We start from the raw sequence: 24,707 nt of genomic DNA, 5'->3' as shown, positions 1-24,707 counted from the left end.
GGATGGATTTGAGATCTGAGCACGAAACATTTTGTGTATTGTTATTTTTTATTTTTCTAGATTTTTTTTTCCACTGGAATTTTGAATGTCCAGAAATTATAATTGTCTCCTTATCGGTTTAATTTCTGGGTCTTTTTGGTTTTGTTTTTGCTTTTTTTTTTTTTTTAAAGAAAAAAAGGGTGAGTGAGTCATTTTTATGCTGAGTTCAATTTGTTTAATGCATCAGCAAAAGGGTCCAAGACAGATGTTGGTGGAGAACCGACATTTCGCTTTATGGCAGTAGATGGAGCTACATCCTCAGTAATGTCCCTTTCCAGACAGGGGGAAGGAAACCAGAGAAGAGGTTTGATGGGTGTGCTGGTCACTTCTGGCAACAACATCCCGAACAGGACTAGGTGGACAAAGGAGATGAAAAAGCAGCTGTGGAAAGAATGAAATAAACGCGAGGACTTGGAGCATTACCCAGTTCTCCAAGGACTTTATTTACCAGACATTTACTAAGGGAGCTGTGACCCCCTTTCCCACCACCTGCCGTAACACGGAGACTAGCAGCTGCACACAAATGCGTACAGCTCTCCATAGCCTGGCGGCATCCAGCCCTGAGACCACTAGTCTTCTCCAAGAGTTGTTTTACTCTCTCCTGTTCAATGGGAGAGCTGAAGCTCTTCATTAAGTTCCAGGGGTTCCTTGTATAATTTGCCTGTTAAAAGACTTTACTAGCCTGCAGCTTCAGTGTTCAGATCTGGAAGACCCTCTTCCTCCTGCCACGGACCCTGAGCTGTTTCACTTCTACTTTTCTGTGCAACTGGTGAAGTCCTGCAGATCTTTTTAGTTTATACGAGTTAAAAGCTCCTCTGGAATATGATCATGTTTCATCTTCAGGACTCCATAAATTCTTTCAGCATTCTCCAAGGACCTTCCAGTCCTGCTCCTACCAAGTTTTCATGCATTATCTCCAAAACAAGAACAGAGAGAGACTTCTTCATGTCCCCACAATGGCAGAACCCATAATTTTGAATATTACTTCCTTGAAGTGGTCTAAAAATGAATCACCGTGTAAGCACAGCACCTTATTATTATTTATGGGTAGGCAAATATCAGAAAACCATTTTAATAATACCGTGTTTATCATCACAAATGCACCAGCAATGTTTCCACAAGACTGAGCAGCTGCAGCCCAAAGCCTTTAGGTTATTGTGAAAAGCATCTGTGAACAGGTAAGACCATCTCAGCCTCTAGCAGATCCTAAGCTGGGTGGGGTAGGAAGGAAAGTTTATTTATTATTTCTAAATCCATTTTATTCTAATCAGGGCTAAACAAGCTGTTCCTGGATGGCAGAACTTGCCTGGATTTGTTGTTCTGAAGCTCATGGTTGGACTTTCAGTGTCTGTGAGCTCCAGCAGGGCTTTTCCTTTACCTCAGGTTTTAATTGAAATTCTTTAGTGCCTTGTAAGGACTGAGCTCGCTCCACTGTACTTCCCTCAACAGGGACATTATTATGTTCTCTGTCTTCATTCTGGCTACCTATTTTCATTAAACTCCTTGGAATGAGTACTTTTGCAGCCTTCGCCTCCCTGACAAGTTCATTTTAAACAGTCTGCAGCATCCTGAAGCTATTGGGGTGGAAGGACTCACCTCAGCTGTCTAGCATCCTGACAGCCAGAAACTGGGGGTGGAGCTGGCAAAATCCGGGATTTTGGCCTGCTTCAAAAATAAGGCTGTGCCTATGAATGTGTCAGTGTCACTGGCCTCACAAAGTCCAGGAAAAAAGTTAAATTTCCGGTGACATTAATCGCAACTGTTGCCTTAGTCTCTGATTCACCTTGCATATCTAAGATGCTCCTAATTTTTATGGATAGAGATGCTTGCAGAGCAGATTGCCCTCTCCAGTGTATTCCTCCCTCTCTTTCCTTATGCCCTGCCAAGAAAGCAGAGGCAAAGTGATGGCTTCCTGGTAATCAACACACAATAAACAATACATTAAAAAGGCAGCATCAGACTCATGTAGTTTTTAATTTGACCTGAAACAAGTTGGGGCCAGGCAGAGGGAAGTGAGCTTCACTGCGCTGGTGGGAAGAGCTGGCAGACATGTGTTCTGCCCTGTTGACAGATGTGTAGGGCCAGGGCCCAAGCACAGAGACAATTCTGAAGGAGCCATGAGTCTGCAAGACACTCAGGCATTTCCAGCTCGGAGGCTTTTCAATCCCCTCCAGCAAGGTTTACCCTTGTGAAGAAAGGGGCCAGGTAAGAGAAGGAAGCCACTTGTGTTTTTAAATCATTCCAGCCACCGCAGATGAAGGAAGTGCCAGGAATAGATTTCATAACATCTCTGATGTTTTCCCTTCCGCAAGAAAAAATTTTCCATCGTTCTCCCAGTCAGATAAGATCAAGCGGTGCAGGGCAGAAGGGAGGCACTGACTAAAGTTATTGTAACTCACTCCAAAGCTCTCCGGTCTCAGGTAGGAGCCGCGTGAGAGCAACACGTGCCATGAGAATTCAGGCAGGAGGGGCACCGGCACTTGGTCTTGTTTATTGTTCTTGCCTGAGTCTGAACTAGAAGCCGAGGGGTAACTCCAGAGGATGAAATGTACCCTGCTCCCTTCCTGTGTCCACCCAAAGGCAATTTATTCTTAAGCTGAGCCATGGCCCCAAAGCAAAATAAATTTCTGTGTTTGGCTTCAAACCCAGAGTGCACTGCAATTAAGAAAACCTTCAGTGTAAAATGCTTCCAGTGAAGAAAATGCTGATGGAAAATGACTGACAAGGGCTTGTCCCACATTACCTCTTATTGGCATTCCTGGCTGTAGCAGGGGCTTCCCCCTGCCCTTAGATGGTCTTCACCAATAGTCTCCCTGTTAGGAGAGATTTCTGTAGGATTCACACTGTTGGCTTGACTTCAGTTTTGGGACAGATTGTAAATACAGGAGCTAAAAATGTGGCTGGTGGCCCAGCAAGGTGTTCCCTTCCAAGCAGTCATTCTCCCTTTTGTTTTTCCCCAACTATCCAGCTTGTGCCCACAAAGCTCCCCCTGGCTGGGAAGGACTGCAAGTAGTTCAAGATGGTTATGGGAAGGTCTGGGAAAGATCCCTGGCTGTGTTGATGCTGTAGGGATGGGCTGCATTCTCCACAGTCTTGGTCTTCCAGTTGCCCAGGCCGTGTTCTCGTGTTCTCAGTGACACACTGAAGCTGCCTGGACACATAGGAGCCCCATGGCCCAGCCAGCAGCAAAGGTGTGTTGGTGGCGACCAGGGCTTCAGGGCAAATCGTGAAGGGTACTGAACACTGTCTCCTGTGTCTACAGGTCCTGGGTCTTACTCATGTTGGAACAGGTCAGTGCCTTAACATCTTCCTCTGAAAATAAACACGAAATGCAAGAATTCACAAAACTATCTGAAAATAACGCTAGCAGTGAAGAGTTCTCTGCTCAGTCTCACTTTGTCTGTTGAAAATATTCCCTGGAGATGTCCCAAACACATGTTGTTCTTGTATTTGAAGGAAGAGGGAACAGGCAAGAAAATTGCAGTTGTTTATTCCTAATTATCTAAAGTAGCACACAGAAACATCGGACCAGCAGTGAATGACTCAGAATGAAGATGAATCTCTTGCTGTCATAATGTGAAGAGCAGGACAAGCACCTGTCCTTCTGTATGTTTGTCAAAGTAATGCAGTAGAGACTGTTTGCTCTGTAGAGATCGAGCTGTTGCCCTTCTCACTGTGATGAAGACCATCAAATCAGCCACTCACAGATGTCTTCTCCATAAAAAACACCAGGGTTAGGTCCCCTCCCCAGCCAGTGAAGCCACACTTCCAGTACACAACTTATTCGCTACACATCTGAATTTGGAAAACTGAATCAAACTTCTAGTCAATGCGCTCAGTAGTGTGGAGAGTGACATAACGCCCTCTGTACCAGACACTTATACCTGACTAGCTGGATCCCTGCCTAGATTCTGTTAGCTGTTTTAACTAAATCTCCATTGGGCTCCCAAATCACGTGGAGAAACCTCTGGCCAGATGCCTACACTGGGTGTCTGTGTCAGTAAGATGCATCTGATCCCTGTGTTGGCTTTCCAAGGTGGAAAGAACAGCGTGATCAAGACCCCTGCATTCTCTCACCTTCATAGAAAGGAAGCAAAAAAAAGGTAAATGAAAATTTCTTCTACCTTGAAAATAGCCCTGGGACCTGCAGGTCACTCAGGTCCTGTGAACACAACAGGTGGGTTCATCACCACTGCAAAAATAGAAGTTGTTTTTAAACCAGATTAGATTATCTTTTATGGTAGGCTGTGTTACAGGATTCCAATGTGACTGTGCAAGAGCCCAGCAGCTTGAAATGGCAGCACCTGAGAAAATATCTTAATATTCTCCTACTTGAAAATTAGTGGAGGCAAAGTCCGGAGAGGTGAAACTACAGTTTTCTCCAGGGACTCTCAGTTATTTGGAAATGGTGACTTGTTTTCTAAATAGGCAATGAGGATGAGGATGAGGTCCTCCAGGTATCCCAGATTGTGGATAACTGCAGCAACTGCTGTCAAATCTATTGTCACATCACACCATACCTTGGATCTGAAGGAGAAGGACTTGCAATGCATTTTATCCTCACTGCACATGCTGCCCAGAGGTCCTGGCCTGCCCGACTGCAAAAACTTCAGGCAAGGACCTCTGATCTCCACCATTAGAAAAATCTTTGCAGGCAGCTGGGTTTTAGTATATGCAAGTGGTAGCGTAACAGTGCACCAGTCCATGGGTGCCAGCTATTGAAAAGCAGTCGTTCTGCTTGTTGGGATCTGGCTCTTACCAAGACTGCTATACCCCTCCTTCTCAACACGATGGAATTTGCTGGCACTACTGCAAGTCTATTCTGTCTTTTCAATAATTGCCACTGCACTGCAGTGTCCTGGGGTGTTGGCAGATACGCTTTGGAGTAGGAGGGTGTTGCTTGCAAACCTTTGCTTTGAGAAAGAAAATTCCCCAGAATTATCATATTAGGCCTTATTCCCAAAACGTGTCTAGACAGAGTTATTTAGGATGGGCTGTATTATACTGTCCTGCCCTAAAGAACCAACTACCCCTGAATTGGTTATTATTTGTTTATTGAGGGTATTGCGGTTGCACCAAGAGAATTGGAGATCCCTGTCTCCCTAGATGGTATTCAGAAAAAAACAAAAGCTTGAAGCACAGACACCCATACTCCAAAGCATGTGCAGCCTAAAAAAGATGTGATAAATAAAGAGAGGAAAGAAACAAGTGTAGAGAAAGAGCAAAATTATTTACTTACTCAAGACTTTGGAGCAAGCACAGATATATGCAAGGACAAAACTCAGCTGTTTTTATCTGTATTTTCTCTACCCAAAAACTTTCAGAACTCACTTTCAGGGCAGGTCTTTGGCAAGAGGGAGTGGGGCAAAGTATGAGAACTGTTTAGGTTTTGTGAATCTTTTGAACTTTCAAACTTAGAACAAAGTGAAGCCGGATGTTTTGTGAAATTTGGGGTATCATGAAACATTCCTCCCTGCAATTTAAGACGTTGTTTGTACAAGCGAGATGCCCTGATTGGTTTCTTTGACTTTGTAACTGAATGCGTGACTGTGTTATGCAAGCTATAATTATTCTTATTTGGAAACAATTTTCTCTTTTACTTTCAGGATTCTTTGGGGAATAGGAGGCAGCTCAAAACAGAATGGTTTGCCAAAGCTAAATATAACAAAATCTTCCATAAAGTTTCATTCAGTTCTAAATCCGTATTGTAGCAGTTCTGATGAACTTCAAATCTGGCAGAAGCACGTATCTCCTCTTGGGTACCAAACGTTATCCCAGCACTATGGCTTCAAAGTAAAACTAACTCGGGGTTTAGTACAAATGAACACTTCAGGATCTGACTGTTTCAAGAGAGTAACACCAAGTTCTCTGAGACTGGGGAAGCAAGCTTATTAACTTCATGGTTTACACATTTGACAAGAAAAATAAAGGAGTGAAAAATCTCAGGCTGGCTGGAAATTCAACCGGGATTGAATTCTAGTTTCAGCCTCCACACCAGGGGCTTGCCTACATTAGACTTCTGGTTGACATATCACTGTCCTGCAGCCATGCTTTGCACTCTGGTTTTGGTAAAAGAAGCACTTCTGCAGCTAGTCAGCAACATTTATTTTAACTACCACAAAGACACAGCCCTGAGAACATAGGATCATAACTATTTAGTCTTTCTGGTTTGAACTGTGCCATACAGAATATGAGCATCCTACAGCTGTGAGACAGGTTAGCCTTCTAGGAAAAGGACGGAGGGATAATATTTTTAATTGTGAAAGTCTCATTCCAGATCCTACTTCAGAACCAAATGAGAACTGTGAAAGGCAATGGTTTTCTTTTTTATTCAGGGTGAAATTAGATGCAGCTGAGCTTTCAGGTTGTTTCCATGCGTTTTTTCCCCTATAGTGTACTTCCATATTCTGAAGCACATACATGGCCTTGCAATCAGTCCCTGCCATCTGCTCCTCCACTCCTCGGCCTCTCTGCCCCTTGTGGCATGAGGACAGTTTTCTGGGGAAAGCTATGGTAAATGGGAGCACCACAAATGTTGTAAAGGTTCATCAGGTTGTCTTACATCAGTCTCTATCTTGCCCATCAAGCCACTGTTGCACATCTGGGCACTGTGCCGGCAGGATCTGGCTACACCAGAGGACACTGCCATTGCTGGGAGAGCGATGCCTCCCAGTACAGACTGGGATAGACGCAACCTGCTGTGGAGGCGGGCATGATGTGTGATGGTCTGTACCACAGCAAGGGGCTGCAGAAAGGGACCCAGATGGCCACTGTGCAGTGAAGGACCAAGAGCGAGGGCTGCTGCCCACCCATTACTTCACCCTCACCTCCCACCTGCCCAGGAAACAAAGACCTGTAGAGGCAGCGTATGCTGACAAAGGCTTTATAGGTGCTGAGGTAATTCTGTCACCTCTTTACAATAATACAAACTAGGCCAACACAAGCACTGCTAGCCTAATTGTCTCTGCGCCAGGAATTTTGCCAGGAGAGCTGTGGTGGCTCCCAATTGTCTTCAGGCTCAGAGATGTTCAGCATCAGGATCAAGGTGGAGCCTGCCTGCAGGCAGGTGCCTGGATGTCCTGCCAAGGTGCTGCAGTTCAGTTCTTCCTTTCTTTCCCACTTTCACAGCAAGCAGTGAAAATATTAACCCCTCCCTATCCAAACTTTGGACATTTCCCACCATTACATGCTGCAGATGACAGCGCACACCCAGCCAAGAGAAGACAGGGAGATCAGCATCAGCTGCTCTGAAGCACATTTCATCCAGGCTGCTTGTTGTAGCCCTGTCCTGCATGTCCATGCTGTGCTTTGGAAAGGACAGTATGTTCAACCCCCTCATGCCCTTATCTACCCCCAGCTGCAGGACCAGGAACTTTTCACTCACACCATAAAGGGACAGCCACGTCTATGTTGCTCCATGCCGGGCAGCTTTTCCCAACCTCTGTCTGAGATTGTTTTCCAGTCCAGGCAGTGGGGTCTCATAGCTTAAGTACAGCCCCCCACAGAGCTGGTAGCATAGGTACAACCCCAACCCTCCAACCTTACCCCTCTGCCTCCCCTGAAAATGACACCACTCCAGACAATTTACTGTTCATCGATAGGATTTAACAGAGCCAAATACAATGCCGAAAGAAACAGCTGATGCAGCTGTATCTTGTCAGCAGCAAACGCCTCAATGTGAACGGAAGCATGATCTGCCTTTGTTGGCATTTTCTGCTTTGTCTCTGACTAGCATTTGCATCTCCTAATTAAAGAAGTATGGGCAATTGTATAAATATATATATAGCATTGCATTAAAGCCCTGGGATCTATCTGACAGCCCAGCATGATGCAGCAGCATTAGTAATGTTTGTTGTACCATTTCAAATGACCTCATTTGGGGTGGAATTACAGCCAGCCTGTGTGTGTTCTAACCCAGACAGTTGCAGGCACATGAGTTTTAATAGAAATACATCCACTGAATTGCATTCAGCTATCTTTTTCTTTATAAAGGCCTAGAGTGCTCTAAGTAAAGTTAATCTGTGCCTGCATAGCTAGGTATGGATTGCATTCTTACGTTTTCCATCTGATAAGTGAACTTTCAGGTTGTAATGGTCAAGTATTGGAAGTTAACAGATGATTGATGTTTGGGGAACTGTACTGTGGCCTTCTCACACACCAGGACTAGGTCTTCATCTTTGTCTGCCCTAAACTGCCTTCCTTCCCCAAGCACAGGATGAGCTGTTCTTCAAGGATGGGTCAATGTTTTGCGGGGGAAGGAAGGAAGAACTGTGAATGAAACAAAAGTGACAGGAGCAACTGCTTGTTGTGGAAGGTGACTTTGCCCTGCTGACCTCACCTCTGAAGAGGATGATTTCAATCAGTTCCACAAGGTTTTCCGTGTTATTTCCCTATCACCTTTTCCTAAGTGTCCAGTGCAATTCCAGGCTCATTTACACATGGGTCACTTCAGTGCAGGGCACTGTCACATGCAGTCCAGGCTGGAAATGCTTTTCCACTGACATCGAGTTGAATTTGGTCCAGAGTTGACTTTACAATCTCAGGAGTCATCTTTCTTCTCCACTAAGTGTGGCCTCCTTTGTTCACGAAGCAGCGTGACCTGTGTCAGCTATTTCTCAGCAGAAAACAAACAGGGAAGGAAGGATTTGGATTTCTTGGGTTACCTACAAACTAGATTTGGATTTCCTGGGTTACCTACAAACTGATTCTTAAAGCATCAGTAAGTATGACAGCTAACTCTGCCCTTCCAGCTGGCAGTGTTTAAATATGTTTCTGAGTCTTAAAAGCAGGAAGCAAGATAAGTTAGATTATCTAATGATTATCTCCAGTAAGGAGGGCAGCTGGGTCAGTACAACACCGCTTAGCATGACAGGCAATATATAAATAGGAACAGCACTTACAGATCAGGACACTGCTGGTGACCAAGGTTAAAAGAATAACTAATGTATAAATATACTACGATCATGCTCAGAGTCCACTTGTATTTCCTGGAGCGTCTGTGCAGAAGGCTGAGCATAACGAGCATTCATAAATGACCTTGTTATGAGCATCAAGGGATCTCTGAAGGCACCACAGACAGACGGGAGAGGGCTGGATGCCTGCCAGCTGAGGAGGGTGGATCTGTCTCCCCCTTTGCCATTGACTTTCCAGGTGATGATGGAAATCAGCTTTTCTCTCCCCCTGACCTGGAACAGATGCAGCACAGGACTGTCATGAGGACTGATTAGTTAGTTAGATACCCAGGCAGGCAGAAACATGAAATGATGCAGGGATGTGCTTGGGATGTGCTATGAAGGCCAGGATGCTGGCATGGATCTGGAGGGCTTTCTCTGGGTTCACACTTCAACAAAAGCTGAGCCAGTGTGTCTTTTAGAGCCCACAGCACCATTTACACAGCAGAGGGACCTCATTTAATCATCAGGATTTCTGCAGCAACCAAGAGAGATGGAAAAGGGAGCAGCAGACCTTGGTCCTCTACACTCAGTTGACAAAGGCAGGAAACAAGCGTCAAAACAATCCCAGTGACTTCAAGAGCCTTTTAGGCAGGTGAATGAGAAGCCAAAGCAAGATCTCGGCCTGGCCCACACTGCACAAGGCGCTGTGCCTTGGGAAGCTGAGGGTCATATTTTCTCTTCTAAAAGCCATTGGCACTAAGTACATGTTATCACAGAGGGCTCAAGTCTGTGTATTCCCTGAGAAACCTCTCTGCCTTTGCTGCGAGCAGTGGCTGATGAGCACAGCCTTAGCTTTTGACGGTGTTCTTCCTCCTTTTACTACCCACACCACCACCCCTCAAAAAATTATATAATCCTATCCATTTTTAGAAATGCAGACCCAGGGCTGCTCAGCAGATCAGGCTGATATTGATCGTTTCAGCCTTCATGACTTCAGAAAGCCAAACTCTCCACGGGGCAGGACACAGCTTGAGTCAGAGGAGGAGGGAGGATGAGAACAGAGCCCTTAAGGGGCATGGGCAGCTCTTTTGTTTGTGTTGCAATATGTGCCCTGGTGAAACAGAGGACATGTTATCCTGCTTGTACAGCATTTTCTGACCTGCTTTTGACCCAAGAACCATTTGCATTCATAAATACTTGAGTTGCACCCCTGGGAGGTGAGAGAAAGAGAGGAAAGGAAAAGAGTGGGTTTATCAAATCTGGGATCACTACACGGCTTGGAAAGCAATCCTTCTTCTTTCTTCCAGCCTGACTGTAAACCAGCCTGCATCCAAGAGGTCTTATTACTCTTTGAAATGGACAGGTTTTAGCAAGACAGCTCCCTAGTCAGTGGCCTTTGGTTGAGAAGACAGTGAAACAAATTCACAGGGTCATGCTGCTCCCCACCATGGCCCCAGAAAGGTGTTGACTGGATGGCTTAACTCTGGGAGACTTTACCCAGTGCTGCTGTTCTTTCGGGGAGGAAAAAGCCTGAGGAGTGTACCGACCTCTCCTTTCCCCCACGTGAGACCCCAGAGAGGTGGGGGAGCAGGCTGTGGAGAACTCAAGGTGGGTAGTGAAGAAGGACGCTGGAAGAACAGGAATGAAAGTCAGCATGTAACCAGAAAGGCTAGAGTACCATAGACATCCAGGTCCTTCTCCACATCTTGAATATGGAGTGCAAACTCTTGTTCTCAAAAAAAGACAATCAAAACTGGAAGAGATAGAGAGGAGAACAATAAGGAGGGCTGAATTATGGATCTGACCATGCATGTCAAGAAATTAAGCATATAATCTAGAAATGGGGTGTTGCAAGTGGAATTAAGATATCTAGATCATCAGTGGCCTGAAAGACATGAATAGGGAGTGATTGATCATTGGTACTTGAGAGAGAGAGGACGGGGTACTCAGACAGCCCTTTAGCCCTCCGTACCATGCCCATTCCTGTACTATGTCGTGATGTGTGCTAGGCACTGCATGGAGCCATCTTGATACAGAAAGTCCACCAACCTCTACACAGACAAAGCAGAGGACCTATTGGAGAAAATTCTGGAGGGCCTAGCCCATTTCTTCAAACCAGCCTAAAAGAATGCATCAGGGAGCTAAAAGCAATGCTTTGGGAAACCACAGATGACCACTGATCATTGATGTTTCGGTTTACTGCCAGCTGTTAGACCAAAATTCAAGGGGAACATCAACCCCATCTTCAGCTCCTGAGCCTTGGCCCTACCACCATGTTTGACTACAGGGCTGTCGGTCTCCTGTCAGTGTGTCCTGACAAGTGGTCTTCACAAGGGATTATGCTTGGTAACACAAGCAGGCCTATATCAGAAAGATAATGGATTTTCTGTTGAAAATCATTTGATGCCTGCAAGAGTAGCCAAGGCATGCTAGGCAAAAGCAAGTAGAAAGCCCTAGGGATACACCGAATGGATATCTACCCACTAAGCAAAATTTAGATCTTTAGGAACCTGCTCTTGCTATAGCATGGGAAGTCCAGCTTGGCCACATTGGGGTGGTGAGGGAATGAGAATAGGGGAGATGGCAAAGTAACATTTTTCCTTCCATATATGTCTTTCTCCAGTGGGTTTGAGTCACTATAAGAAGCCATTTCTGTAACTGCTTGAGGAAATCTGCCTGGAACAGCTCAGTTCAGGTAATGCTCAGAGGGGACTTCTTGCTTCCTAGTGGCTACCACCAGCTTTTGGGGAAGTGATTTCCAACCAGTGCAACAGGCATCTTCAGAGTGCTGGGTGGTGCTTCTTAACCCACTGAACACCAGTCACAGTGCTTTGCTCCCACAGTTACCCTCAGCTTCCAGGAAGCATTTGAGCAGTGCTGGGGATGCTTCCTGGAGTCCTGTGGTGACATTTGTGTCTTCTTGAATTCAAGAGGTATTGTGGCTTTTGTTTAAGATTTATCTCAGATAGGGCAGCTCAGTGGCAAGCAGAGGGCTAAGTTTAACTCCCTACTTTCTTTGCTGGTTATTTCCTCTGGGACCTTCAGTATGTCTCTCTGTACACTTCAATTTTCCCAGCAGTCGAACAGAAATAACTGACGTCTTTCCTGAAGAATTGTGGAGGAGATACAATAAAGGTTGTGCAGAGCTGAGATAATGCTGTAACAGGAGCTGTAAAAATACCTAGAGCCCTTTATATTACCATCAGAGCTGATAAGTAGTGCAGGTTCATTGGGGTATTCCAGTTACATGCAGCATTGAAATCACATTGTCTTGTTTCCCAGCCTTTAATAGAACAGCCAAATGTTTACACGCAGCTTCCACTTTCACTTCAGACAATGTCATCTCTGCCTGAAAGCTCATCTCATGCCTGGGGAAGCAACTTACACCTGAAACCATCATCCTTTTTCAGTTGCTGGTGGTGGTTTTGGGGGAATTTTTTTATTATTTTTTTTTTTGTAATCACATTGCAAAAGGAAGCCATAAGCATGAGAGTGAGGGAAAACCTGATTTATCATCACCAACATGTTCTTCCCCCTCTTTGCAGCTTTAGCAGAGGTGATGGACTTCATGCAAGGACACATACCTCAGTGTCAGATCATGTGTTGGGAACCTGGACAGGAGTAAGAAACACAGTCCTATCACACTGGCGTGACTGTTACCAGATTTTGATTCTCTGGCCCCTGGCAATGTTGTCCACGAGTGATTTACCATGACGGATTGTGCCACAAACCCTAGTTGCAAAAGGGCACAGTCCCAAGCCAGGTAGCACCCCACAAACATCAACAGCAGAGTCAAAGTCCTCCCCACTGAGCTGAATGGCACCAGAGGAAGAGGGGACATGTTGCAGGCTTGGGGACAGCCACTAGATGGGGGCACGAGCAAACACGTCCGTAGGGCCCCAGCTGAACCCCAGGAGCACAAACACCAGGAGGTGACCTCTCTGTCCCTTGACACGGACCAGGCCTCTCCAAAGAAATGGATCTGCCAGCCACCCACAAAGTTCACTGTAGCACAGCGACACACACATCCATGACCAGGATATCAGGGCACCCAGTTTCTCCACCGGGCTAAGACTTGACTGTGTTATGGCTTTTGAGGGCTTAGGCTGGACCATGAACAGTAGAAGACCCCATGAGGCTACCACTGGAGGTCATTACTGAGCCATAGAGCTTTGCTCTTAAGATCTGCTCCAAAAGATTGACTTGCTCATTACTTCCAGCCAGGAGATTATCTCTCAACTATAAAAAGGTGTCTGCCCACTTCTCTTGAGCCCTCAGCTATTCAAAACCATCGCTGGAAACAGCCTGTGGGTGGCTGTCTGCTGTCTGCCTCTTGATGAGGTGTCCCACAAATTGGCTGTGACAGAATGCAGTGCTGCTTTCGTGGAGCCTGGAGGGCCTGGAGCATGTGAAAGCTCCCCCCAGCCCCGACACATCCTCTGTGCCCTCTTGGTGAAGGAGCAAGTTCAAGAGGCTGCCAAACACATCAGCCCTGGAGCCTGAGCAATGGGCTGAATCAACTGCAGATCGGTCATGAACTGCAGTTGATACACACACGGATATATCCCCTACTCCAAAAGAATCCAGGGAGGGAGGAGGAATTGGCCTCTTACTGGGAACGTTAAGCCCTGTTTAGTGTTACCAGTTTTGCAGAAACATAAAGAGGCCTAAACAGGTTCAGCTAACGGTGTGTCATCAATTAAACAGGGGGAAGTTTTACAAGGGGAGAAGCTTTGGCTAATGTAGAGTCCTGATGACACATCCATGGAAAGGCTACTTAGGCAGGCACCAGTTCTTGCCCACCGTGTAGGTTACAAAGGAGCCAGGAAAACTATGTTGGGGGCCACATGGCTCCCTGACTCCATGGGGAAGTGGGGGGTTGGGGGCGAGCTGGGAGTAAGACAGCAGAGAGCAGCTTCCCTTCTTGTGTGCCCACGGCTGCTCACATTTTTTGCAAAGTCAGCTTTTCCAGGGGCTTTTATAGGGCAGCTCACACAGCTTCCTGTCTCCTGAAATTACTTTTCTCACCCCCAAAATAGAAAGAACTCCATCATTTCTTGTGTTCCTGCTTAGCAACATCAGTCTGCTGAGTTTTCCCTCTGCTCTGAGGCATGAGAATCAATGCCACGCACTTCGAAAACCTCTGGGAATTTAGTGGCATATGGCAAGACCGTATGTCACACAGAGGTTATAATAAATCCACGTCCCTTTTCATCCTCCAGCACCTCAAGGTCACCATGGTCTAGAAACATTTGATCTAAGATTTTGGAGTTACAAGTAATTCTGTCCAGGCATTTCCCATCCAGCCTGACCCTTGATAGCCTCTGCCGACAGAGGAAACAGTTTTTCAGGTGATATTGTTTTCTCTCTGACTGAAGTTCCTTGTTCAGTGCAAGAAGCAAGTAGCTCATTGTGAAGCCTGTCTTTACCACCGGCATGTGACAAAAGTATCTGTTTTTCCTTTTTGCTCAGGCCCAGCTGCTCCTTCGCTGATCGAAGGGAAATCCCTGCAAACCAAGAGCAAAGTCAACAACACGCACCTTGCACCCTGTGAGTCAGCATGGCAAAGTTCTCCTCATTTCCCCGCTTAGAGCTCAAAGCTGCTTAAAAAAACATTGTTGTTGTTGTTGTTATTGGGTGGGTTCTGTTTATTCAGCTCAGCATTTTCTGGAGTCTAATGTCTGATCCTGACTTTCTCAGTTATGCTTGTGAAGTCTTCATGTGCAAGCATTGAGCAGGTCCAGGTCTACTTAACATCCGAACTCAGAGAAAACAAGCTGTTTCCAGCCCTCGGTGGCAGGGAACCAAGAAGTCTCAGTTCTGCAAGTTGGTGCATTTTACTTCAGGGTGAAGTTAGAAGGAACTTTTCCTCCAAGACCTCTCTTGCATAGAAACACCCTTTTCTCTTACGCCTCTGCTTTTCTCTTTTGTATTGAGATGCAACCTTTACTGCCATGAGGCTATGGCAGCTTCTGTTAAATTCTGGCTTGACGCCCCTTCTTGAGGGACTTAGAGGGCTTAGCCCTGCATGCTTGGAAAGCATTTTGCCAATAGCTAGGCACCCCAGGAGGACTGCCTGGGCTTTGTGCCCTGAGATTGACAAAGGCTTTCTACTTGATCCAAGGAGTTCCAGAACAGTGGAATAGGCTGATTTGGCCAATGTTACCAGCCTCTTTAGTCTCTTCTTTATATGCTGGCAGGAGAAAAATGCTGATTCAGCAGGTGTAGGAGCAAATGTCAACAGAGAAAACTGCACAATGCATATGCTGGCTGCTCTTCTGTCCCTTATTCCTCTTGTTATTACTGATCCCCTTGTTTCCTGCATCCAACAGGTGCATTTGGGAAAGTCTGGTTTCCGAAGCCAGCGGACGTTCCACAGAGATTTGACCTTGCCCATTTTAAACACTTCCTATCCCAAACCACAAAGGGGATTGGTAACTCTGGCTGGAGAAAAACTCAAACAAAGCTGGTGTGTCTCAGGAAATTCAGACCATGTCATAATACAACTAAACAGAGACAAAAATAGGTGGCAATGGCTTCTGTGAAGGTTTGTGTGCTCAGAGGATTGTTTTTTTTTTTATTGTTTTGGTGTTCCCTGGTAGGACATGGACAGCAGTGGATAAAAAAAAGAGTCTGTATCCACACACTCCTGCAAGTCCTGAGAAGTCATTCATCGATTGATTTTGTGCTCCAGCTCTAGCACCCGGTGTCCCAGTGACCCACTCCTGGCCTTCCCTCTTGCAGACTGTCTGTCTTGGCTTGTTGCTTGTATGTGTTTCCAAAACCAACTCTGTGTGAGCTGTCACAAACTCACGGCAGTCGTCTATCTGAAAATTTTCATTAGACATTTCTGGTAAAATGTGTGTGCCACTAACAACATTTAAGATGAAAGTATCAAATGAGTCTATGTTTTCCATTGGGTCTGCGCTCCTTCAGGCACTCTTGCCTAGAGTAGGCACAAAATTTCTACTTCTCTAAACAAACTCATTTAGGCTGGAAGTGAGATTAAAAACACCAGTTCAGTCAGGTCAGAGGGGTCTGGATAACTCACGCTCTTCTGGTGCTTTGAAAAAACATGTCTTTGCTAGAAGCAGCATGGCCAGAGCAGGTAGTACAGGAACAAGGCTGATGTTTCCTCAGCTGCAGGGGACCTTCAGGATGAACTTGAGAAGACATTTTACTTCTCTGTGCCTCTGTTTCCCCATCTGCAAAATGCAGACCTGGTTCCTCACCTTGGCCTTCCCTTGCTTTGTAAAGATCTTTGAGATCAAGGGATGAAAACACTAGATAAAACCATGGCAACATTATTATTATTTACCTACACAAACAAGAGAACTGGGTCTTTCAAAGACGTTTGGCTTTAAGACATTCCCCCAGCTCTATAGAAAAACAATCTATGCGCAGACACTGTTAGTCATGCAAGGAAAACAAGCCATCAAGCAAGAATTCTGCTTTTCTTTTATCTCCACCTGCTACCCAAGTTTCCTGTGTTTTTCTTAGGGAAACAGTTTCAGCCACTGTTATTACTGTTAGAGAAACATACGAGTGCATGAGAGACTGTGAGCACTGCCTTGCTCCATATTTGTTTCAAAACATAATGAAATAGTGAAACGCTCATTGTCTCAGGCAAAAAACGGAAAACAAAACCCAAACCAAACCAAACAAAAAACACTCCAGAAAATACTCAGAAATAATTGACATCCTTTTGGATATTACTTGCGGTAGCAAAGATGCCTTGTGTGTGCATGAAATGTCTTTGCATTACTTTCTTCCATATTGCTATATAACCATACATTTCCTTTGCCTTTGCCTCTTCCCCTGTCTTCGGGTGCCTGTGCTCTGCACCCAGCCTTTTGCATGGCTTCTGCATGCTTATTAGGCAATTAAAACTAAGATTGTGTTCTGTTGCCCCTGGCATTTGGAGTCACAGACATACAGAAGGTTTTAAAGGAAGCAAAGGGCAAAGATCTCATATTATACCAAGGCAGAATTTTATGGGCTTATTAGAAAATTGCCCGTTATTAATCCTGCTGAGAGTAAAACTGGTCTGGTGTAAAACAGCCCAGCAAAAATCCTCTCAATCAATAATGCTGATTTATTCCAGTGTACAGTTAGGTCCAAACTCAATCATGGTCAGTGTTGCTGGACCCTTAGATAACAGGTGCCAGCCTCCCATGGGTGAAACATCTTCAGCTTGAAACCTGAGTTTTAACTGAGGCAAGAAAAATCAGCCTGAAGCTGAAACCACTTGAAATACCAAATCTAATTTGAGACGGAGCAAGCAGTAAGGAAGATGACAAGGGATTCAATGCTCTGTGGCACATCTTCAGAAGCTTTTTCACACCCATATGAATACTTGTCAAGTCAGACCATAAATCAGATGCTGCTAAAAATTTTTAGCTGCTTTTGGCTTCAGGCATCTGCTAGAAAGGACCCTTTGAGTCTGATTATGTTATGTACATCTTGTGAAATTTGCAGTGGTTTTATTCATATTTAGGCAACAATACATGATCCATCCCTTTTTTCATGTTATCAGGCAGCAAGAAGGGGAATAAAATTAGCAAAACATTGCAAGATCATTCAAAGCACCCACATTCATTAAAAAAATCTACCATTGCAGCCTGACCCTGTCAAAGGACTTTAGCACAGCTATGTGACTTCAGGTTACTTGTCAGAGTCTGGAGCTGGGGTGCAAAGGCAGGAGAGGATTTCACCCCGCATTGCCCAGGGCAGGTACCACAGCGCCTGTCACTCCCCTCAGCAGGGACACTTTGGCCAGAGCCCACTCGGGGTGTTGACTTTGCTGCAGACAGTCGGGCTGGGGCAGACTCAGACAGCAACAAACCCTTTATGAAAGCAGCTGGGAAACAGAAGCAAAGACATCCAGTAACCGCTAATTCCTGCTGGACAGATTTAACCCGTTCAGGCCGCAGTATGGCCCCAGCATGCCCAAATAACCAGTTTTCCTGATTTACACACACTCAGTTCCTGCCTTCACTCAGTTAACCCCCTAAATTCAATGTCTCCAGAAACATGTCTCTAGAAAGGACTTCCAGGGTCCATTCCACAGTCACCCCATAATCTGATTCCCACATTAAGTTTATACAGCATCCTTTTAAAAAGTGGCATGTTCATGTGGCAATTTCCCCACTCCCCAAGTTGCTGAGAAGCTGTCCCAGAACCCCCTGCCCTGGTGATTAGGACATGTCCTTGGCCCTGAAGTCTTATGCCTTACCCAAGACACACAGCATCTTGGAGAACATGAAGACAACTCATGTTGCTTCTTTCCTCCAAGCCATGATAGCTCCAAAACCTGTGAGCCAGGGTGGCTCCAGCTGTAGGTGATGGCATCAATGAGTTAGAAGGATTGGAGAAAACAGTAGGAAATCAAATCAGAAGAGAACTGAGGGAAGAGGCAGAGCTACCTTTAGCCTTGAAGACCATCTGCTTGGAGCTTTAACTTCTCCCACAGTTCTATGGGTGCCAATCTTGGCTCTCCAGAGGACAAAGCACAACGCAGTTTATTCTGAACTGGGGTAACTCAGTCAGTGCTAGATCAGCAGATGAATGGACAGAAGGTAACATCCCAAACAGCCTGACACTCCCACAGAGCATCCTTGGGAGGGAGCTGGACCTACACTAGGAGCAATAACGTGTTTGTGCCCATCTGTTGCAGATGACACAGTGCTGTTGCACAGCTTTGTTTCACTAAGGGGTGTTGGATTGGTGCAGAAACTTGCCCAACCCTGCCAGAGTTTCTGTCCCAGGGGCAGGCAGTGACATCCGAGCAGACAGCACACCAAGCAAAGCCAAGGGAGAAGTGCGCTGGAGTTGGCCATTACAATCACAGCTTGAGGTGAGGTGTTGGAGGAGCTGGGCCACCAATGACAATATATCCATTCTCCTTGGTGACAACAGTGCCTATTTTCCTCAGCCATTGTGGTAATGTAGTCCTTGTGAAGATCCCAAACCCAGGCTGTATGTGGCCTTTCCCCAGAGCAGTGCCAAAGGCCTGAGAAAGTTCTCCCACCTTATTTGTGTCAGTTATACCTTACCTCTCCCACTTTAATATGTCTAAAATAGCTCTTTCTGCCCCAGGACCACAAAAAGCACACACATGCCATTCTGTACTCACTGTCCACCTCCTGCTGAGGAAGCTGTCGATTTTGCAGTATCTGCTGAAAAATGTAGAACCAGTGTTTCTCCACAGCTGGTCCTCATTTTAAGTCGCGGTGCAGTGCCTCCTCTTCCTTAAAAAGGCTCGATGAGATGTGTGTGCTGAATGCTGCCTGGGGTCACACCAGACATCAGTCTGCAGGAGGTGCTTACATAAAATGCAAGTTTCTTTAGGAATCCAGTGCACTGAAGCTAAGTTCACTGCACCAGGGCTGAAAAGATGAATCTGACCTTATAGATAGGTTAAAAGTTTAATATATTACCATATTTACCCATACCCTATCATATTTATACACACACACATATATATTGGGGGGCTGTATATGTGTGTGTGTGTATATGGATGTGTCTGTGTACCTCTATGCGTTTTTCAGGAGATTTTCTTTATTTATATCAAGCAGATGAGGGCTAACTGGGATTTGCCCTAGCACTTGCCTATAAGCCGTTTGGGGATTCCTGCATTCATCTTCCCACTCTGTGCGCAACATGTAGATACAACACAAATGTTTTTTAACACTTGTATCTACCAAAGAGATGTCACACATTGACACAATTTTCTGAAAGCCTCATGTCGTGATCGCACATGTATTAACATTGATAACTGCAATGATTAAGAAGCCTTAGGTCAGCTTACACACAGCCCTGTTAGTCAGCAGGTCGCAAAGTGCTTCCAAGGAAAGTTATCCTCTTATCCCTTTTTTAGGTTGAAGGGATATGAAGAAGCCTGTCTGCAAACAGTGTACTTGAAATCAGGGAGCGAATCTGCTTCTGCCTGATGTTGGGATCGCAGTGTGGGGCTAGGCTGCCAGGCTGCCTGCCTTTCATACCGTACCTTCAGCGGCATTGAACCACCAGACACCGAGTCTCCCACAGTAAGACAGACCCTCTTGCCTTGTCCCATCAGCCGCCACCAAGCAGCTGGGCTATTTGCTTTCATGAGGCCCTGTGCCCCAAGGGATAGTTAGGAATTCTGTTAAAATGCCATAGATGAGCCCAGCCTGCTCTTCTTCAGAAGGAGCCACCTTACATCAGATATAAATCTGTAGCTCCTTCCCTCCCCATCCTTGATACAATGGGAGAAAAGGCCTTCTTCTCTGTGTTAATTCACCAATGATTGGCTACAGCACTTCAGGAGAGAGTTCCTGGGTACAGCATGGAAATCCAGGTGTGTCTTGGGACATCTTGGCACAGGCAGGGTCAGCGTGGTGGGAACATACTGCTGCAATGTTCCTCCAAGGCAACAAGGTCCCCCCTGTCCCCCTGCTTGTAGGACCTCCACCTCCACACTGCAGGGGGCTACCAGGACAGCTGCACTCACATGGTTGGAAAGGACTTTTGATTTGACTTATTTACCTTTTCCACTTTCTTTCCAGTAGACTGGAAGACTTAACTAGCTGTCTGACAGCCACAAGAGGGTTCCGTTTAAATTTACTGGAACTAATTTGCTTGATCGGTGTTGGCCAAGTTAATGGCCAGGGCATGAAGCAGCCAGTTATTTGGATATTTTTTGGCTCTGGGAGAGGTTAAGTGAGGACAGTGCTGAGAGTTGCGTTGAGATTTGGCAGCCCCAAAGGGGAAGTCTGTCTCAGAGAGCAACCGCCTGTTTTTCAACTGAGAATGGATTTCCTCAGCTGTCTCTGAAAGTAAAGGTTAAATTTAATTTGAAGTGGAGCTGTAGCAGCCTCCAAAATAAAATTAGCAGGAAAAAGCTTCATTTCCCTTTTCTGCCTCTTCAGATATCATTTTTACTATCATTGTCTTCTCTCCTGTCGTTGTAACAGCTGTCCATCTTGCTCTAACAGAGATTTTTTTTTTGAGTGTCAGCAAACCAGTCATCCAGCACTCGCAGCTACCAGGAGTAGCTTCCAGATTTCCTTGCTAAAATCCAGAGAAGCAATTCACCTGAATATCTCTGAGCTTTCAGATATTGCTCTTCCTGACAGTGGCTTCTTTTGCAGAGGAATAACCATTCCCACCTCATAAGGTTGTGTGTGTGTGTTGGGGGAGGGGGGCGGGGGCGGAGAAAAGAAAAAAAAAAGAAAAAAATTGTACAACAAAACATGTGGGAATCGTAGCCTGTGGAAACTGGAAACATGCCTGCAGAAGTGATAAACAAGTTTAGAGCTGGGATAATTTCAAGTGTTGTATTTTACTGGGACAATGAAAAGCAACACAGTTGATCTGCTTATATGGGACCTGAACCTTTAATAGAGTGGCCAGGGAAAGGGGGCAGAAAGGGCTAAGTGGGCAAAAGAGATGAAAGGTTTTTGTTTGATCTTACACAGAAGTATATAACATCAGGTGCTGTCAGATCCAGGATATTACCGAAGGGGCAGCTAAATCCAGCAGCATTTGCTGGAGCCTGCACTGTTCATGATTATGGACACAGCATCACCAAACACCCCACAGCACATATAAGACAAGAAGAGGTTTTCTGAAGAAATTTCCCAGTGTAGAAAAGCTGACAGCAGGAATAAAATAACCACATACACAAAACAAAAACAAAACAAAAAAAACCCCAAGAGGTAAAAATCTTAGAATGGGAGGGTTTCCCCCCCTCCCTGTATGTAATATGTACAGTTACTGTCTGACATAGCAGGTACAAATGAGGAGGAGATCTTGCCACTGTTGGTGTGTATCACCCAGCCCTGCAACTGCCCAGTCCAGCTTCAACTCAGGGTGGATGTAATGCACAACGGCAGCTGGCCTTTAGGATCCGAGACAAGCAAACCACTCTGAATCTCATTAAGACAGTGGTTTTGCCACTCGGCAGTGATTATTCTCAGATGCAAAGGTTGGAGCCCATCGGGTGTCATTGTGACCATCTCATCAGGCTGGCGGTGACTCAGCCCTGCTGTCTTGATTGAGCTGGACCACTTTGTAGGAAAACATCCAGCTTGATTTAAGGATGAGACTCAGCAACTCACAGACGGATCTATCAGCATCTGAGGTAGTTGTTTCCTTTGTCAATGCAGAAAACCAGCCATGTCCTGTTTGTGGGTTATTTAACCTAAACAGGGCAAATGAATCACACTTTCAAGTGCTTGAGATTCTCCAGGGACTGAGGGGAACTGTCAGTGGGTAGCTTGGATGTGACATTTGAACAATTAACTTCAAGAGCGCGATTTAGCTGCCTAAACACTGGCATCTGAGGAAGACAAGTCATTTAAAGGTTGTCCCTCCAGTTTCACATGTCATGTTCCAGAAGTGTGTGGGTTTGTGGGGATTGCAGGAAGGTCAAGTGTTTGCTGGGAACACTGGACAGTTGGAAGGAAACACAGGCTGGGAGCTGGAGAGCTGGGTTTCAGACGCTGCCCTGCTGGATTCCCCCAGCTCCACAGATTTCAGAAGGCAGGTCCAGTGCGGCCCTGCCTGCAGCCAGCTGCTCACCATCCCTTGGCCTCCCTCACCAAGGACAGCACATAAGGACATAGCCTTCCCACGAGTGCAACCAACAGGGCAGGTGCGGTCAGCATTTGCTTTTCAGTGGAGATCCCTTGTATTGGGTAGGGACATGAACCACTTGGATGCAGTAGGATTACAAGAGAAGGAAAAGCAGACCTCTGTCCCTTTGCTTCCTGTTTCAAAACAGTTTTTATAGTCCAGAATACCTTCTCACCTCCTGGGAAGGGGAACATACCAGGTTAGGGACCAGGTACTGCTTTCAAATCTCTTCCCTGATCCCTCCGCGCCTGGGAAGAGAGGGGCTTTCCTCTTCTACGGTATAGGTTCAACCGCAACCCAAAGGAGAGCTGACCCAAAGACCTTGCTGTGGTACTGAAAATACAGGGTGAAATCATTTGGCTTCTGATAGGCGTGAAGGCCAGATTAGGTTATCACGGTGCTCCTCTCTGGCTTGCAAAGCTGTCTGTGATTATTTAAAAAAACAGCACTCCAAAGGGGGGGGGCATGCAGCCCACACCTTCCACAGTCACCTGTTAATCGATAGGTCTGTCTTTCAGTGCTGATGTGCAAACACGTGTCCGCACCTGACCCATTCCACTGTCATCCAGGATATCAATTACAATGATAAAAAAGAAACCATTGTCTTTCCTTGATCTAAGTAGGAGACAGGGCGATTGTAATCACAGCATTGTACCCAGAACCTGACCATTGGTTTTAGGCACTGGGAAATGCTCAGATTGATAAGGGAGGCTATGAATCCTGGCAGTCATAACTGCATTGGATGTGGCAAAAGTGTTATTTCTTGCCTTTAAAGGATAAAGTATTACCTTGCCTTCTGCCTTGCAGCAAAGTCAAGGCATTCCAGTGGTGTAACACCAAAAGGGATTCATGGCTGTGAGCCCTGGAAGGACATGAGTTGCCTCCACCCAGCCCACAGCGGGTGACTCCAGGCTGCAGGAGGGCTTTTCCAGGCACAACTTCTTCTGGGTATTTCTCCAAGTCTGGCTGAGGCAGCTCCTGTCTTGGGTACGGGGTGTATAGATCTGGCCTGAGATGTGGGCTTATCTCAACAGCAGTGAACCCAGGCCTAGAACCCGATGGGATGCTTCCCAGCAAACAGCTGCTGAGCACACCTGGGCAGGGCTGGGTGATGCTGGTTACCACAGGGCTGAAGAGGGTTGCTGTTGCACTCTTTAGGAAGGCCTTCTAGATTTGTGAGAGGGCTGTGCGAGTGTGTCTCCAGGGTAGACAGTTACAGCACGGTGAGGAAGAAGACATGAAAGCATCCTTAGCATTGCCCACCCCTTTCCACCTCTCTGGTAAATCCTATCTGAACCAATTCAGTGATAAAATTGTTGCCTCTGGGTTCATGCCCTCCCATTTCTTCCTTCAGCCTCCTGGAGAGTCCTCTCCCTCTTCATGCTGTCCTCAGTGCCCCACATTCCTGTTCATCTAGGAGGTTTATTGATGTTGTCTCATTTCCTCTTACTGCTTTCTAGGTTGAGTGAAGCTGAGAATCTGCTCTTCTTGCTGAACAAAGAGGTTTACCTGAAATTTCTTTGTAATTTTCATTCATTTCTCTTGAATGCTCATGAAATCAAGCATGTCTGAGCAATCCCATCACTCCATCAGCCTGAGGATTGTCTACCCAGTTCTGTGCACTCTCTTCATGGAAAATGCAGTTTCTGTATAACTGACAGTTCCTGTAGTTTGCCTATGAATTTGAAAGCCCATGCACACGTGGAGTTTTACGCTTTTCCCTTGGGGAAAATGAAAACAAACAACTTCATTTCTGCTGAAGTTCACCAGCATCCATTTGTTTTGTTTTCTTCAGCAGAAAGGAAGCATTTTGCCTGGGTCATGCTGACCTTATGCTCTGCCTGTTTTCATTACACAGGGACTTCATAAAAGTGCCTTCCACTGTCTTGGATCTTTTTATTCAGCTGTGAGGCAACACAGTATGGACAACATTTTCCATGGTACACCCCTAGACCTTGACTCCCACCATGCCCATGTTCATGCAGTGAAAGATGTGAATGAAGTGCCTGGCCAGGGGTAGATGAGAGCCTGATACAATTAAACCTAAACACAGATGGTCTCTGACAGCTCAGAAAGATTCAAGTTAATTGTTATGGAAAAAAAAATATCCCCCCCTAAAAAAAAAAAAAAAAAAAAAAATCCAACCAAAACAAC

At 45.8% G+C, this 24,707-nt stretch overlaps 1 long non-coding RNA gene across 2 annotated transcripts; it reads right to left on the bottom strand.

Annotated features, from left to right (window-relative positions):
• Nucleotides 1-239: 239 nt before the first annotated feature.
• LOC129736276 (uncharacterized) lies at nucleotides 240-19,132 on the bottom strand. Of its 2 annotated transcripts, XR_008732634.1 has the most exons (4): nucleotides 19,069-19,132; nucleotides 10,612-10,686; nucleotides 8,940-9,224; nucleotides 240-3,753 (listed from the first exon to the last, which is right to left on the bottom strand). It is a non-coding gene; the product is annotated as an uncharacterized LOC129736276 (long non-coding RNA). The 2 variants fall into 2 exon arrangements; XR_008732633.1 differs by lacking the exon at nucleotides 240-3,753 and having other exon boundaries at nucleotides 3,767-9,224.
• Between the last annotated feature and the right edge of the window lie 5,575 nt (nucleotides 19,133-24,707).

This window comes from Falco cherrug, chromosome 5 (assembly GCF_023634085.1).
Source record: "Falco cherrug isolate bFalChe1 chromosome 5, bFalChe1.pri, whole genome shotgun sequence".
NCBI lineage: Eukaryota > Metazoa > Chordata > Aves > Falconiformes > Falconidae > Falco > Falco cherrug.
This window is presented reverse-complemented; position numbering and strand designations above follow the sequence as displayed.